At 42.0% G+C, this 16,126-nt stretch overlaps 1 pseudogene; it reads right to left on the bottom strand.

Moving 5' to 3' along the window:
* Positions 1 to 13,711: 13,711 nt before the first annotated feature.
* LOC138930529 (CD63 antigen pseudogene) lies at positions 13,712 to 14,461 on the bottom strand (annotated as a pseudogene).
* Positions 14,462 to 16,126: the final 1,665 nt, after the last annotated feature.

Consider the following 16,126-nt stretch of genomic DNA (forward strand, 5'->3'; position numbering starts at 1 on the left):
TGTCTCTTTTCCTCTATTACAGAACAAAACTAGTTGCTGAACCAAGAATCAAAACATTGTTAACTCCTGGCTTCTATAGGGAACTGCCCTGCTCTGAAAAGATGCACTAGCCTTCTAGCACATAGTTGCCTCTCCCATGAAGATATTTACAACCGAGGCAGAGAATTGATAGTCCCATGCTAGCAGTCAAACTTCCCTGGTCATGGTGTTGTATGAAGCTACTCATGATGCAGGTTCTCTTAATGTCATACCTTCATCTAATGATCATTCCTCTGTGTGAGATGATATGCTAGTCAGTCACTGTGCTCCCCAAAGTACTCAGATCACACTTTTAACTGCTCCTACATCAACAGCATGAAAGCCTGTAGAGTGAGCATCATCCTCTGCCTCCTCTGTGTTCCACTATGGCTTTGGACAATCAATGCAGTTCACTGATTGCATGTCCATCTGTTCATTCCATCTCAGCCTGAGCACATTGCCCATGATTTCTGCTTTGCCTCTGTATCCAAAGTATATATGTTCTCCCTTCTTTCTACATTAATTGACTTCCCTGACCCCAAGTTGTGACTCCTTTCTTGGCCATCCACTTTTCACTCATAATTGCACCCACGGCTATTACGCCATCTCCACTTCAGCCATTCTAAAGTCTGGGTCTACATCCAAAATCTCTCTTAGTTTCAGACCTATAGAACTGTGGTATTGGAGAAGACTCTTGAGAGTCCCCTGGACTGTAAGATCAAACCAGTCAATCCTAAAGGAAATCAGTTCTGAATATTCATTGGAAAGACTGATGCTGAAGCTGAAACTCCAGTGCTTTGGCCACCTGATGTGAATAACTGACTCACTGGAAAAGACCCTGATGCTGAAGCTGAATCTCCAATACTTTGGCCACCTGATGTGAATAACTGACTCATTGGAAAAGACCCTAATGCTGGTAAAGATTGAAGGCAGGAGAAGGGGATGACAGAAGACAAGATGGTTGGATGGCATCACCAACTCAATGGACATGAGTTTCAGCAAGCTCCAGGAGATGGTGAAGGACAAGGAAGCCTGGCTTGCTGCAGTCCATGGGGTTGCAAAGAGTTGGACACTGAGCAACTGAACTGAACTGAACTGAACTGAACTGAGAGGTGACTGCTGGCTTGATATCTCTATCTGGAAGTTCAGTACACAATTCAGCATTCACCTATCCAAATTTATATTCTTCCCCTTTCCCAAATTTATTCTTCCTTTCATTCACCTTCTCAATCCATGGTTTCACCATCTGTTTGCTTATCTGTTTTAAGATTCATTGTGGCTGTGAGCAACAGAAACCCAAAAGAACAGTGGCTTAGACAAAAAAGAAATTTATTTTTTCTTGTATGTAAATGAGAGTACTTCAGGGCTGATTTGGCAGCTCTGCAATCACAAGAGACCCAAGTCCTTTCAATCTTGCTCCTCTGCCCTCCTCTATATGCAGTTTCCTCCTTATCTTCCAAAATGGCTGCTCTACCTCCAGTAATTATGGCTGAATTTGTCATCAACGAGGAAGAGAAGGGCGTGCTCCTTCCCATTAAGGACTCATCTTGGGACATTCATATACCACTTTCACATACAGCCACTGGCCAGAACTGAGTTACTTGGCTACAAAGGAGACTGGGAAATAAGGGCTTCTTCCATTTCTATTAAAATTCAAAGCTTCTATTACTAGGAAAGAAGGGTATAATGTAATGTGGGGAAACAACTAGCTAGAAATATGGGAGTCATTCTCATCTCCTGCATTTTCCTCACCTTCTGCCTTCAAGACCAATATTTCTCATAACTCTATCCCCTAAAATGCTTTCAAGTTTACTCAGGTCCTATCTCTCACAAGGACTATGAAACAAACTTTCTGAAGAAATCCTCTGAGTTCAGTACCACAGGCTCCTATGTATTCAACCCATTCACCACAAGCTCCTAAAGTTTTCTGTCAAACAGGCAAACTTAATTATCAGTCTTGTTTGATTGTGTATTGCCTTTAGGACAAAATCTAAACTCCTGGGAGTGGTATACAAGCCCACCAATTCTTGAACTTATCCTATTCTCTAGTCATAAAAAATACCTGTATTTACTAGAAGACATGACACTCCTCTGGGTCCCTTACCTTTTCCATACTGTTCCGTTTACCTAGAATGTAAACACCTGCTTGCCCTCCCAGCCCCCGCACAGATTTCACCTGCTCTGTGAGGTCTCCTTTGACTCTCCCAGGCTGGACTGCATGGCCTCACAGTACCTGCGCCGACCCCCATACAAGCATATTGCCATGGAATTTTAGGTTTACAATTCCAGAATGTAAGCTCCAAGGCTGTGCCTTATTTGTCTTTAAACCTGCAATCTCCAAGAACAGTGCCTAGTCTGGGGCAAGGGTTCAATGGATGATTAAACAAGTGAATGAAGAAAATCAAATACCTAAGCTTGGTAGCCACTCCAGTACTCTTGCTTGGAAAATCCCATGGATGGAGAAGCCTGGTGGGCTGCAGTCCATGGGGTCGCTAAGAGTCGGACACGACTGAGCGACTTCACTTTCACTTTTCACTTTCATGCGTTGGAGAAGGAAATGGCAACCCACTCCAGTATTCTTGCCTGGAGAATCCCAGGGACGGGGGAGCCTGGCGGGCTGCCGTCTATGGGGTCGCACAGAGTCGGACACGACTGAAGTGACTTAGCAGCAGCAGCAGCAGCAAGCTTGGTAGAACTGTGTGCAAAGTTAGAGTAAATAGGCTCCGAGGGAAAGTTTGAGGACATTTCTTATATTCAGAGTAAAGAAATTTAGTACATAAGCTCAAATACATTTATTTGGAGTATCTAATCTTTTTCAGTTGCTTTCTGACTCTTAACTGTGTGCTGTGAGTAGTTAATATCATTAAATAAATGACTTTCAATACGGAGTATTACTTTGGTATGTTCAAAATTCAGCATAAAGTATGCAGCATAAAAAAAGAATAAAAAATATAATTTTCACTTTGAAGTCTATTTATAGACCTCCTTGACAAGAGTCAGACAACCTCCTTCCTACTATTGGCTCAGCAACTAGCTTGGACAAGTTGGCTAACTTTTCTGGGTTTCAGTTGCCCCCAAATAAGAGATTTGAAAAATGATGTCTAAGTTCTCCTGAAGATCAAACATACTATAGTTGTGTAAAACCATGCTCTGAAAAGAAGGTTGATGTGTTTTGCATTACAGAGCATTCTCTGCTTTGAGTATTTTATTCTGACTTGGGAAAATAAACTCAGTATTTCTTAAAAGAAAGATCAAGAAAGCAGGGGAGTTAAGATACAGGTAAAAATGATCTTAAAACAAAAGAGCAAGAGTTGAGGTAGAAAATGAGGTTTGAGGTTTGTGACCCAGTCTCTCTTTTACTCCTCTATTCTCACACTGTCCTATTTATTTTTTAGGGCAAGAGATGAAAGTAGGTTGGACTGGACGGGGGATGGGCAAAGGGGCATCCTGCAGCTGCAGTTTCCTTTCATGTCCCCCTTAAACCAGGTGACAGGGTGGAGGAAAGACTAATTGAGGTGGGATGACTTCCGACGTGCCCGAGGGTCCCAAGTTCTTTCATCTCCCCTTTCCTTCTCAACATTTCAAATATGCATAATAACAAATACCTGGACTGCAATCCTGACAGGGCTGGACTGAGCATTTTCTGCTGAAAATATGTGCTTTCTTGACTCTGGGGCTTGGGGTATTTTGTGACAAGAGGACTTTGGCTGCCTTTTTCTTTTCCAGATGAAAAGGTGGCTGCATTTGGAATTTCTGTGTTGGTAGTTTGACAGACATGAAGGTGGAAATACATGTGATTGAGAAAGCAAATGAGAGGCTGATTTCTCCTAAAAGATGGGAATTGTGCTCTCTGCGGTATGCGGTGTGACGTGAGAGTGTGTGAACTAGTCCCCAGAAGGTTCTAATGGGATTCTCTCCTTCAATAGCTTTTTTAAGCCCTGAGGCTCTGTCATACAAGGCTCCATTCTGCTGACTGAGTGTGTTCCTGAGGTGGTTAACAAGTAACTCTGCTCTTAGCTGGCAGGAGTTTTCAGTTGTTTCAGTACTAACGCACACCTTAGCCTCTCTCGAGGATGTTCAGATTCACAGTTGCATTTTGTTTTGTTTTTGATAGTTTATGTGGCAAATGGATGGGATGGTCTTCGAAAAAGATCTCTCAAGCTTCCAGATTCCTCATTATGTTGGGGAACTAGCCAAAAGAGGAGCCATTAGCTCTACCAAATAAGTTGCAGCGGTCTTTTGTAATGGCTTTCACTGTGAATAATTCCCCTTGACCTCTTCACCCTGAATAGGATCAATGCCATATTGTTTGCAAGGTACTTCTTTTGCAAGCCCTCATTTCCCTGTACTTGGAAACCAAGCAACTGGTCAAACCTGGTAACTGCTACTGCCGCTGTAAGTAGCAGGGCCGGTGGATGCATTCTCACCCTCGCCAGCACCAGTTTTCTGTGCGGCTTCCAAGAGGGGTGAGTTATCTTCCAAATGTATTTACATTTACTTGGCCATTTTCTTTCTAATTTTACATTTTATTTCCTTTATTTTTTGCATGAGTATTATACTCACATGGCACAAAATGAAAAAGGTATAAGAGTATTAGGTACAAAGTCTTGCTCTTACTCCTGTCCCCTATCCTACCTGTCCTCCCCTCCAGAGGCAACCAACATTACTGGCTTTTGGAATCCTTCCAAAGATATTCCGTAGGGCTTCCCCGGTGGCTCAGTGGTAAAGAATCTGCCCACCAGTGCAGACGATCCCCTGGAGTAGGAAATGGCAACCCACTCCAGTATTCTTGCCTGGGAAAGCCCATGGACAGAGGAGCCTGGCTGGCTACAGTCCATGGGGTCAAAAAGAGTTGGACATGACTGAAGCAACTAAACAACAACAACAACAAATATTTTCTGTACTTATACAAGTAAATATGTATATAGCCTATTTTTATTCCTTTATAAATACAAATGGCAGCACACTATTCACAGCTGGCCCCTTGTTTGACTGACTAACATGTCTTGTTTTTCCCATCACCAGTCCATATACAACTACCTCACTCTTTTTTTTTTCTCTTTTTTTAATGGCTGTACAGTATTACGTGGCATGGACATGCGATCATATATTTAATCAATTATGAGACCATTTTAATCTTTAGAAATATGTGTACAGAAGACATTGCTATAGGGAACAGCATCATCACAGCTTCCTCCTCCTCTGTTAAGGTAAGTCATGTGGGTATCTGCGCCTCCTCCCCGGGGCACTAAGTTTGGTGATGAACTTCCCCACAGCCTGCAGCATGCACAGCCCCTCACCTCTCTGCTACCAAACGTCAGACACATGCGGATCATCTTCTTTGCTCCAGTGAGAAAGCTGAATTTCTACCCTCTCAACCTATATTATTTTATTAGCAATACTATTTTTATATAGTTTCTATTATTATCCTCTGGGCATGGAAAGATTGGTTTTACATTTCCAAGCCACTTAAGACTGTGACGTTGACTTCCCTGGTGGCTCAGATGGTAAAGCGTCTGCATATAATGAGGGAGACCCGGGTTCAAATCCTGCGTTGGGAAGATCTCCTGGAGAAGGAAATGGCAAGCCACTCTAGTATTCTTGCCTGGAAAATCCCATGGACAGAGGAGCCTGGTAGGCTACAGTCCATGGGGTCACAAAGAGTCAGACACGACTGAGCGACATGTCACTGGGATGTCACAACAACTAAGTACCATGTTATCCTTTTCCCTAGTGTCGTACACATGTTGTAAGGCAATCCACTGTACCTAGACACATATCACAGGTTACAGAGAAATCACTAGAGCACCAAAGTTTGTTCTAGGAGTTGGGTAATAATATTCTCTGTATTTAACAGTGCTACTGGTACCTTTTCATAACCTTGCAATATATATGAGGACCAGACTGAGCTTCCCAGGGTAGGAGTCAACTATCTTATTCATTTTGTTTCCTTTAGTGCCTACCAAAGTACTCAGCATCTAGTAAGTATTTACTATAGGCTAAAAGACTTGAGTATTTGGAAAAAAGTATTAGAAAAGATACATCAGGTTGAGTTTTACATAAGGTTCTTGCATTTGTTTGCCAAACCTATATGCAGGTCAAGAAGCAACAGTTAGAACTGGACATGGAACAGAGGGCTGGTTCAAAATTGGGAAAGGAGTACATCAAGGCTGTATATTGTCACCATGCTTATTTAACTTATATGTAGAGTACATTATGAGAAATGCTGTGATGGATGAAGCACAGGCTGGAATCAAGGTTGCCAGGAGAAATAGCAATAACCTCAGACATGCAGATAACAACACCTTTATGGCAGAAAGCTAAGAGGAACTAAAGAGTCTCTTGATGAGGTGAAAGAAGAAAGTAAAAAATCTGGCTTAAAACTCAACATTTTAAAAACAAAGATCATGGCATCCAGTCCCATCACTTCATGGCAAATAGATGGGGAAACAATTGAAACCAGTGACAGACTTTATTTTCTTGGGCTCCAAAATGACTGCAGATGGTGACTGCAGCCAGGAAATTAAAAGATGCTTGCTCATTGGAAGAAAAATTATGACAAACCTAGACAGCATATTAAAAAGCTGAGACACTACTTTGCCAACAAAGGTCTGTGTAGTCAAAGCTATGGTTTTTCTAGTAGTCATGTATGGATGTGAGAGTTGGATCATAAAGAAGGCTGAGTGCAGGAGAATTGATACTTTTGAACTGTGGTGTTGGAGAAAACTCTTGAGAGTTCCTTGGACAGCAAGATCAACCAGTTAATCTTAGAGGAAATAAACCCTGAATATTCACTGGACTGATGCTGAAGCTGAAGCTCCAATACTTTGGCCACCTAATGCAAAGAGCCAACTCATTAGAAAAGACCCTGATGCTGGGAAAGATTGAAGGCAGGAGGAGAAGGGGATGACAGAAGACAAGATGGTTGGATGGTATCACTGACTCAATGGACATGAGTTTGAGCAAGCTCCGGGAGATGTTGAAGGACAGGGAAGCCTGGCATGCTGCAGTCCATGGGGCCACAGAGTCAGACATGACTGATCGACTAAACAACAACAACAAGTTGTATTTGGCAGTGTTTGATCAGAGAAGCAAAACCGTAAGCAATTATGTTAAATAACAAAGTTATTACAGGAATTTGACCTTATATAATCAAGGAAGCTGATTAGTTTTTGTTTGGTTCTTGCTTCTGCACCAGGTACTGGGTCTAAATTCAGCAGAACAGGCAGCCCAGAAGGAAAGCTGGAAGTTGAGGACTAACTAGAACTTGTATGAGTCTCTAACTGCCCTCAAGCCTCTAGTCAGTGATGGTTTGACATGAAGGAGAACCTGACACCCTTTATCACAAAGCTGAACACAAACTTGATGCAGGTATCAGAGAAGCTGAAGAGGTAGTTAGAGGAAGCAGACCTTACTGTTGTCCCAGAAGCTGCATACACTGTCTTAAGATTGAAGAAGCTGTAGAGTGTCTGGCAGCACCTGGAGGAGCTGTGAACCCAGCTGCTGCCCCACACCAAGAGGGTGAGCTAGCAGATCAGCAACACCGTGTGGGCATTGCAAGAGCCCTGTGACCGTGCACTGTCTTTCCAAGTATAAAGAAGAATATGTAGGTTGCTTTATTTCCACCGTTCAAGTCTTACCCAAAATGTCTCTGTGTGTGCTCAGTCATGTCCGACTCTTTGTGACCAAATGGACTGTAGCCTGCCAGGCTCCTCTATCCATAGAATTTTCCAGGCAAGAATACTAGAGTGGATTGCCACATCCTTCTCTAGGGGATCTTCCCGAACCAGGGGTTAAGCCCATGTCTCCTGTATTGGCAGGCGTATTCTTTACCCCTGCACCACCTGGGAAGCCCCAAAATGTCTCTAGTGATCCATATTAACAAAAAGCTATGCAGACAGGGGAATTTTGGGAAATGTAGTTCCATGTTAGCCAAAGTCAGATTCTCTAAAAAGAAACATTCACATCACATCGGTCAAAATGGACATCATTAAAAACTCTACAAACAATAAGTGCTCCAGAGGGTGTGAAGAAAAGGGAACCTTCCTGCACTGTTGGTGGCACCGTAAATTGGTGCAGCCACTATGGAGAACAGTACAAGGGTTAATCAAAAAACTAAAGATAGAGCTAACATATAACCCCAGCAAACCCACTCCTGGACATTTTCTGGAAAAAGCCATAATTCGAAAAGATACATGCACCCCAATATTCACTGTAGCCCTATTTACAATAGCCAAGACAAGGTAGCAACCTAAGTGACCATCAACAGATGAATGGATAAAGAAAATGTGGTATATACATATACAATGGAATATTACTCAGCCATAAAAAGAATGAAATAATGCCATCAGCAGCAGCATGGATAGACCTAAAGAGCATCATACTGAGTGAAGTTAAGTCAGACAAAGACAAATATATGATATCACTTACATGTGGAACCTAAAAAAAATTATATAAATGAACTTATTTATAAAACAGAAACAGATTCATAGACTTAAAAAACAAACTTTTGGTTATCAAAGGGGAGAGGTGGGGGGGAGGGATAAATTAGGAGTTTGGGATTAGTAATATACTACTATATATAAAATAGATAATCAACAAGGGTCCACTGTATAGCACAGGGGACTCCAGTCAGTACTCTGTAATAACCTATATGGGAAAAGAATCTGAAAAAGAATGGATATACATATATGTATAACTGAATCACGTTGCTGTACATCTGAAACAAATACAACATGGTAAATTGACTATACTCCAATATAAAATAAGAATTACATTAAAAAAGAAACATTCAAAGACTATAAGTTAGCTTCCCAATTTAATTTTCAATAGCTATAGAGAGGCAAAGAAGAATAATATGTCTTTATGCTATTCCCCAAAGATAGTATTTTTATTCTCATGGGAAACCCATGATTTTACTGGGAATGCAATAAACACGTCCCTTGAGAGAATCTGATTTACAAAGGCAAAAGAGTATTTATCTCCAGATTATATTGCACAGCACAGTTTAGGCAGGAAACAAAGGCAATTGCATTTTTCTAGTAGCTGTTTTTTCTTAGTTAAGTATTTTTCTCAGCCCACTCATAGTTAAAAATGTGCATATGAACTCTTTTTTTCTTCTTCTTGAATTTACCTTAATTTTATTCTTAAATTTTCTAAAATCAGTGAAACATCCTGGTAGTAGATCTCAGAGAATCTATTAATGCTTTAAAATTAACAGAGATATTTCAACCCAAAGTTGCTGAGTTCTATTCACTATGGTAGATCGCACAATTGCTCCCGATTTTTCACTCCTTCTTGTTTCCCACCTTTGCTGTGTCACTTCACAGCTCCTCTGATCACAGGGAGAAAGTATATTTCTTCAACACCTGCCTTTGGGCTTGGCCATGTGACATGCTTTGGCCAATGGTATGTTGGCAGCAAGTTCTGAGCTTGGACCTTGTGTCTTTCACTCTCCTCTTGGACTCCTGCCATCTCATGAGAAGAGCTTGTTCCAGGGAGTATAGCCCCTCAGACCAGCCTCCCAAATGAGCACACACGCAGTAGAACTGCCCTAGGTGCCTGAAGATCTGTGAGAACAAATGGCTGCTATTTAAAGCCAACGAGTTAGGGGGTGGTTTGCATTTTTGTAGAAATACCTGTTCCAGTTATTTTCTGCTACTTAATCCCCTTACCACTGCCAAAACAAAACAAAATTTAGTGGCTTGCAACAGCAATAACCATTTATTTGTCCACAGATCAGCAGTTTGGGTAGAGCTCTGCAAGGAAGACAAGAGGCTCACTCATGTGACGGGCAAGGTGGTGATGGCTGCCAGCTACAGCTCACTGAGGCTTCTCCTTGGGTTGCTGGCTTTCTCACACATGGTAGCTGTGTTTCAAGAATGACCATCTCAAGAGATAGATAGAAAATAAAACGTGCCTGTTTCTTAAGGCCCAGGCCCAGAAACTGAGCCACTCTCACCTTTGCCACACTCGAGCAGTCAAGCATTCACAGAGCCCATATTAAAGGATAGAGGATATAGACTTTGCTTCTTGAGGAGTATATAAGAATTTCGGGACCATGTTCTAAAACTGTCACAATATATATCTGATAGACCCTTCTACCAGCATTGGAAAACACCTTTGGGGGTAAAATAATGAAAAGGAAGGAGGGAAAAGGCAGAAGAGGTACATGAGAGCTATCACCCATCTTCTCCCCTTCTTCTTCAAAGCTTTCTGGTTTTTAACCTAGCAACCTCAGATATTCAGATGACACCACCCTAATGGCAGAAAGCAAAGAGGAACTGAAGAGCCTCTTGATGAAAGGAAAAGAGGAGAGTGAAAAAGCTGGCTTAAAACTCAACATTCAAAAAACGAAGGTCACGGTATCTGGTCCCATCACTTCATGGCAAATAGATGGGAAAACAGTGGAAACAGAGACTTTATTTTCTTGGGTTCTAAAATCACTGCAGATGGTGACTGCAGAAATGAAATTAAAACATGCTTGCTTCTTGGAAGAAAAGCTATGAGCAACCTACACAGCATATTAAAAAGCAGAGACATTACTTTGCCGACAAAGGTCCGTCTAGTCAAAGTTATGGTTTTCCCAGTAGTCATGTATGTATGTGAGAGCTGGACTATAAAGAAAGCTGAGCCCTGAAGAATTGATGCTTTTGAACTGTGGTGTTGGAGAAGACTCTTGAGAGTCCCTTGGACTACAAGGAGATCCAACCAGTCCATCCTAAAGGAGATCAGTCCTGGGTGTTCATTGGAAGGACTGATGCTGAAACTCCAATACTTTGGCCATCTGATACAAAGAACTGGCTCATTGGGAAAGACCCTGATGCTGGGAAAGATTGAAGATGGGAGGAGAAGGGGATGACAGAGGGTGAGATGGTTGGATGGCATCACTGACTCGATGGACATGAGTTTGAGCAAGCTGCTGGAGTTAGTGTTGGACAGGGAGGCCTGGGGTGTTGCAGTCCATGGGGCCTCAAAGAGTCAGACACAACTGAGTGATTGAACTGAACTGAACTGAATCTAGCAACAGAACAAAAGAAGAGACCAATATTTGTGTGGCCCACTTGGCAGTTAGAGACATTAAAAGAACTTTGGACTTGAGGAGTCAGAGAGTAGGAATCTGACAAAACCAAATTTTGGCCACTGTGATGTTAAGGATAGAAAAAGGAAGTTTAATCAGGTGATTTGGCTCTGTCTATTCCATACTACCTGAGTGAGACCTCTGGAACATTACTTAACCACTCTGGGTCTCAGGTCTTGTGTCTGTAAAATGAAGTGAACAGGATGGTTTTTGAGATTTCTTCCTGTTCTGACACTCTATGAATCATTGTCATTTTCTTTATGACTCTGACATCTAGATGATGGCCTGGAGTTTCTATATTTAACTCATCAGAATCTATTTTTGCTACATGCCCTAAATAATGAATGGGATTCCTCAGTAAAACTAAACCTTACAAGGTCTGAGCAATAATGAGCTTCAAAATAATGATGGCTGAGCTGAGTGGGACAGCTATGCTAGTGACTGAGCACTCACTTCTCCCTGTAATTGGAATAAAATGAAAACATCTTTTCTTCTTCTACTTCAGCAAAGAAGAGACAGACTAACATTTTCAAAGGGAAGTTTACTAAAAGCTAGGGAAACAAAATAGAAGCAACTGTTCCCCAAATAATAGTAATACAAAACTAAAATACTCATTTCTAAATATAGGAAATAAAAGCAGTCAAGAGTTTTTCTGAACTGAAATCTTATGTAAATAGTGACCTCCTGTCTCTGTGGTGCTATGAATTAATCCTGCTAAGACATGGGTTCAAATCCTATATCTGCTGCTGAATCTTTTACCTGGGTGAAGTTACCAAAGCATGCTGCTGCTGCTGCTAAGTCGCTTCAGTCATGTCTGACTCTGTGCGACCCCATAGACGGCAGCCCACCAGGCTCCCCTCTCCCTGGGATTCTCCAGGCAAGAACACTGGAGTGGGTTGCCATTGCCTTCTCCAATGCATGAAATAGGAAAGTGAAAAGTGAAAATTAAGTCACTCAGTCATGTCTGACTCTTAACGACCCCATGGACTGCAGCCTACCAGGCTCCTCTGTCCATGGGATTTTCCAGGCAAGAGTACTGGAGTGGGTATTGAGCCTTAATTTCTTCACCTCTAAAATGAGAATAATCATACCTGCAATGGTCTGAATATTGATGTCCCCCAAATCCACATGTTGACATCCTAATCCTGTAGGTAATGATGTTTGGAGGAAGGGTCTTTGGGAGGTGCTTAGGTCATGCTTAGGTTAACCTCTAACTTGTTTCCAGATATTCTGTCTACCTCCTTGCTTTACTAGAGACTTCACTCTTTTTGTCTTATAACTGGGAAGATTGCAAAATTTGATTTCTGAATGTCTTCCTTAGACTCCTTTAAGTCTGAACTGCACCACTGTACTTATTTTGAAACCATGCAAATTGGTGCCACTATAAATTTCTGGTCATCAATATTAACGTATCAAAGAGACCCTTAGCTCAGGTCTTCCAGCTTGCTGGGTTTTCCTGCTCCATGGCAACTATTTCCAACTGCTCATACTCCTGACTTTCTCCTGGGCCATCATTCTCAACAAATGATTTTGCTTCCTACTTCACAGAGAAATTAGAGGCCATTAGTCAAGACTTTTTCTTATGCCCTGTTAAGTCAGTCCTCATCCTTTCATCTTTCCCTGCTGTTATGTAGGGAAGGCTGATGCCTCTGTTCCCTGGTTGTCTGAATCCATCCCTTCCTACCTTCTCAAGAATCTTGCCATCTTAACTCTGCCCTCTATCTTTAATCTTGAAGTTCTCAATTACTAATCAGCATTTAAACATACTCAAGCCTAATTCATTCAAGCAAGACTAATTAACTATAAAACCAAAAATCTTCACGTGATTCCACTGTATAATAAAGACTTTGACCTTCTCAAAAAGAAGTATGTCCATCCCTGGCTCCTGAAAAGTAAACTCTGAGCTCTTGGAATTTCCCAAGTGATAAGACTGTCCTTGTCATTCAAAGCAGGCCCCTAGTACCATGTGAAATCAGCCCAATATCCTAGGAGTGGACAGCTGCAGACAGAGTTCAACCACATGGATGATCAATCAATCAATCATATCTACATAGTGAAGCTCCAATAAAAATTTTGGTACCACAGCTGGGTGAGCTTCACATGTTGGCAATACTCCATGCATATTTTCACACATTAATACTGGGGAGGTCATACATCCTAAGAACAATGGAGGCTTCACCTATGACCGTCCCAAACTCTGTCCTACATATCATTTACTTTATTTAGCTGGTTCTAATTTGTATCCTTTCCCTGTAATAAACTATGAGTATAATTAGTTTCAATGAGCTCTGTGAATCTTTCTGGTAAATTATTGAAGCTAAGGGGTATTTGGGGAACTCTCAAAGTTACAGTTGGTGTCAGAAGTGAGGGTGATTTTGTGTGGACTCTTCTAACTTTGTAGTTGAACCCCCAACTCCTTGTATTAATAGTTGACATGAGAAGTCTTAGACAGACTTGGTAGTCTAAAGGACTGTGTCCTTAACATTGCAGTTTGTGTAATTTGGGGCACCACATTCCTTTTCCAGCTATTATTGATGTTACTTTCCCCTTTTAGAGTTGAAACATGGTTCTTGGTCTGAAAAAACAATGTTTAATTGAAAAACCTGGAGTATACTACCCCGCTCCCCTGGTTAAGCGGGCTGAAGAGACCGGACCCCTGACATTATCAGAGACACATCGGATGGTCTTCACAAGGCAGCACGCAAAGACAATACCCAGGACCTCCATAAAGGCAATGCTCAAGCCCGTTGCAATCACCTCTTTGCTCCTCAGCCAGATCCCAGTCTTCTCCACACAGCCTTCAGCATGCATCTCCTTTATGCTAAAATTAATCCCACAGCCTTTAGTGATGCTGACACAGTAGGAGCCAGGGACTTGCTTGGTCATGAGCAGGTTCTTTTCCCAATCTGTGTAGTTAGTTGCCCTGCAGCACTTAAAATGTTCCTGCATCCTGTCCATAATTGATGACATGTGATTGTTTTCTGGATAATTCTGTATCAGCTGCTGGAAGTCCTTATTAGATTCTGACATCACCTTGTCTTTAAGCATATAGCCAGCAATGATCGCAGCCACCTCCGCCAGCAAGATTAGGGACAAGCAGATGGCAAGCACGATCATAAGACAGAAGTCCTCCTTGCAGGCCCCATAGCAGCCCACAAAGGCCACCAGGAGGAGGCATACACCCATTGCGATGATGACCACGGGCACCGGGGATTCAGAGGTGGCTCCCTGGTTAATGGTCTGATTCACATCGAGCTTGGCCCCTAAGCCCACAGCAATCAGTCCCACTGCACAGATACAACAGGTCAGCAGAAGAACATAGAGCAAGACCTTGACACATTTCATTCCTCCTTCTGTCACCATGGCTGCCAGGCTTGGGCTCCAGAAGGCTGTGCACTCTCTTGCCTTGGCTCAGGAGCTAAAATTTGGGGAAAAAAATTATCTACAAGTCTATCTCCATTTCCTTTCCTATTCATTCCTAAACCCACAGCAACTGGTTTCTGCCCATATCATTCTGATGATATTCCCACATATCTCACCAATGAGCACCTTGTCACTAAATCCAATGGATAGTGACTTTCTCCTCTGATCTGTCAGAAGCATTCACCACTCCATCTTTGAATGATTTTTATCTCTTGACTTCTGTGATACCACATTTCCTGATTTCCCTCCTAACTCTGGCCACTACCTCTCAGCTTTCTTTTTGGTACCTCTTCCTCAACCTGCCCCACATATTAACATTTTCTAGAGACTCTCTGAATGATTTCATGCATTAGTGAGTCCCAAACCTATAACTTAGCTTTAAACTCACCCTTAGCTTCATTCAAATACCAACATGTCTGTGCATGCATGCTAAGTTGCTTCAGTCTTGTCCTACTTTTTTGTGACCCCATGGACTGTAGCCCACCAGGCTCCTCTGTCAGGAGATTCTTTAGGTAAGAATACTGGAGTGGGTTGCCATGCCCTCCTGCAGGGGATCTTCCCGACCCAGGGATCGAACCTGCGTCTCTTTTGTCTCCTGCACTGGCAGGCAGGTTCTTTACCACTAGTGCCACCTGGGAAGCTCATCAACATGTCTACTTGAATTTAAACTAGACTGTCTTCATTGCTCTAGTCTCAGAATATAGAATAGTACCTGGCATATAGTAGGTACTCATAAATATTTGCTGAGTGAAGGAATAAATGAATTAGTGTGCCATGTCTCACAGGAACTGAAGCTCAATATTTTCATAATTAAACTCATCAATAGAGCCCAAACACACTCCTCTCCTGGAGTTTCCTGTCTCAAATAAATGGTGTCACCATCCACTCTGTTGCCTAAGTTAGAAACTTTGGAAATCATCCTTCAATTTTCTCTCTCCTTCATCTCCACATCCCATTCATCAAAAAGCTCTGTCAATTCTCACTTCCTTAAAATCCTTCATATCCATCTACTTCTCTCCACCTCACAGGCAATACATTAATCCAGTCACTGCCATCCATTACAAGGATTACTCCAGCAGCCTCCATACTGTTCTCCCTTAGGTCTTACCCCTTCTACCCATTCTGCATATTTTAGCCAGAGTGATGTTTCTGGCTGGACTCTGTTAGGAGAGTCTGTTAGGACTCTTCTACAGTTAACCTATTGAGCATTGATTCTTTGCTATTCTTATTATCTTGATTTTTATGAAGTATTTTCTTTCCATTAGCCCTCACAGTCAATCAATTATCAACTCCTGCCCAACTGCTGAGCCTTTCCTTCCCCTCCATTCCTCCATACTGCCACTGCCCTAATTTAAGCTTTTACATTTCCTCAGTAGGATATTACAAAAGTCTCCTAACAGATCTCCTTGCTTCTGGTCTTGCCTCATTAAAAATGTATCCTTTCTTCCACCACAGTCAGAAACATTATCCATCATGACATCTGACTGCATCACTCTCTCTAAAACCTCAAATATTTCTCCACTGCTTATAAAAGAAAGTTTAAGCTTCTCAATATGGCATATAAAGCCCTCCATGACTTAACCTCTGACTATCCTACAAGCTTAC

Source organism: Ovis canadensis, chromosome X (assembly GCF_042477335.2).
Source record: "Ovis canadensis isolate MfBH-ARS-UI-01 breed Bighorn chromosome X, ARS-UI_OviCan_v2, whole genome shotgun sequence".
NCBI classification, from domain to species: domain Eukaryota; kingdom Metazoa; phylum Chordata; class Mammalia; order Artiodactyla; family Bovidae; genus Ovis; species Ovis canadensis.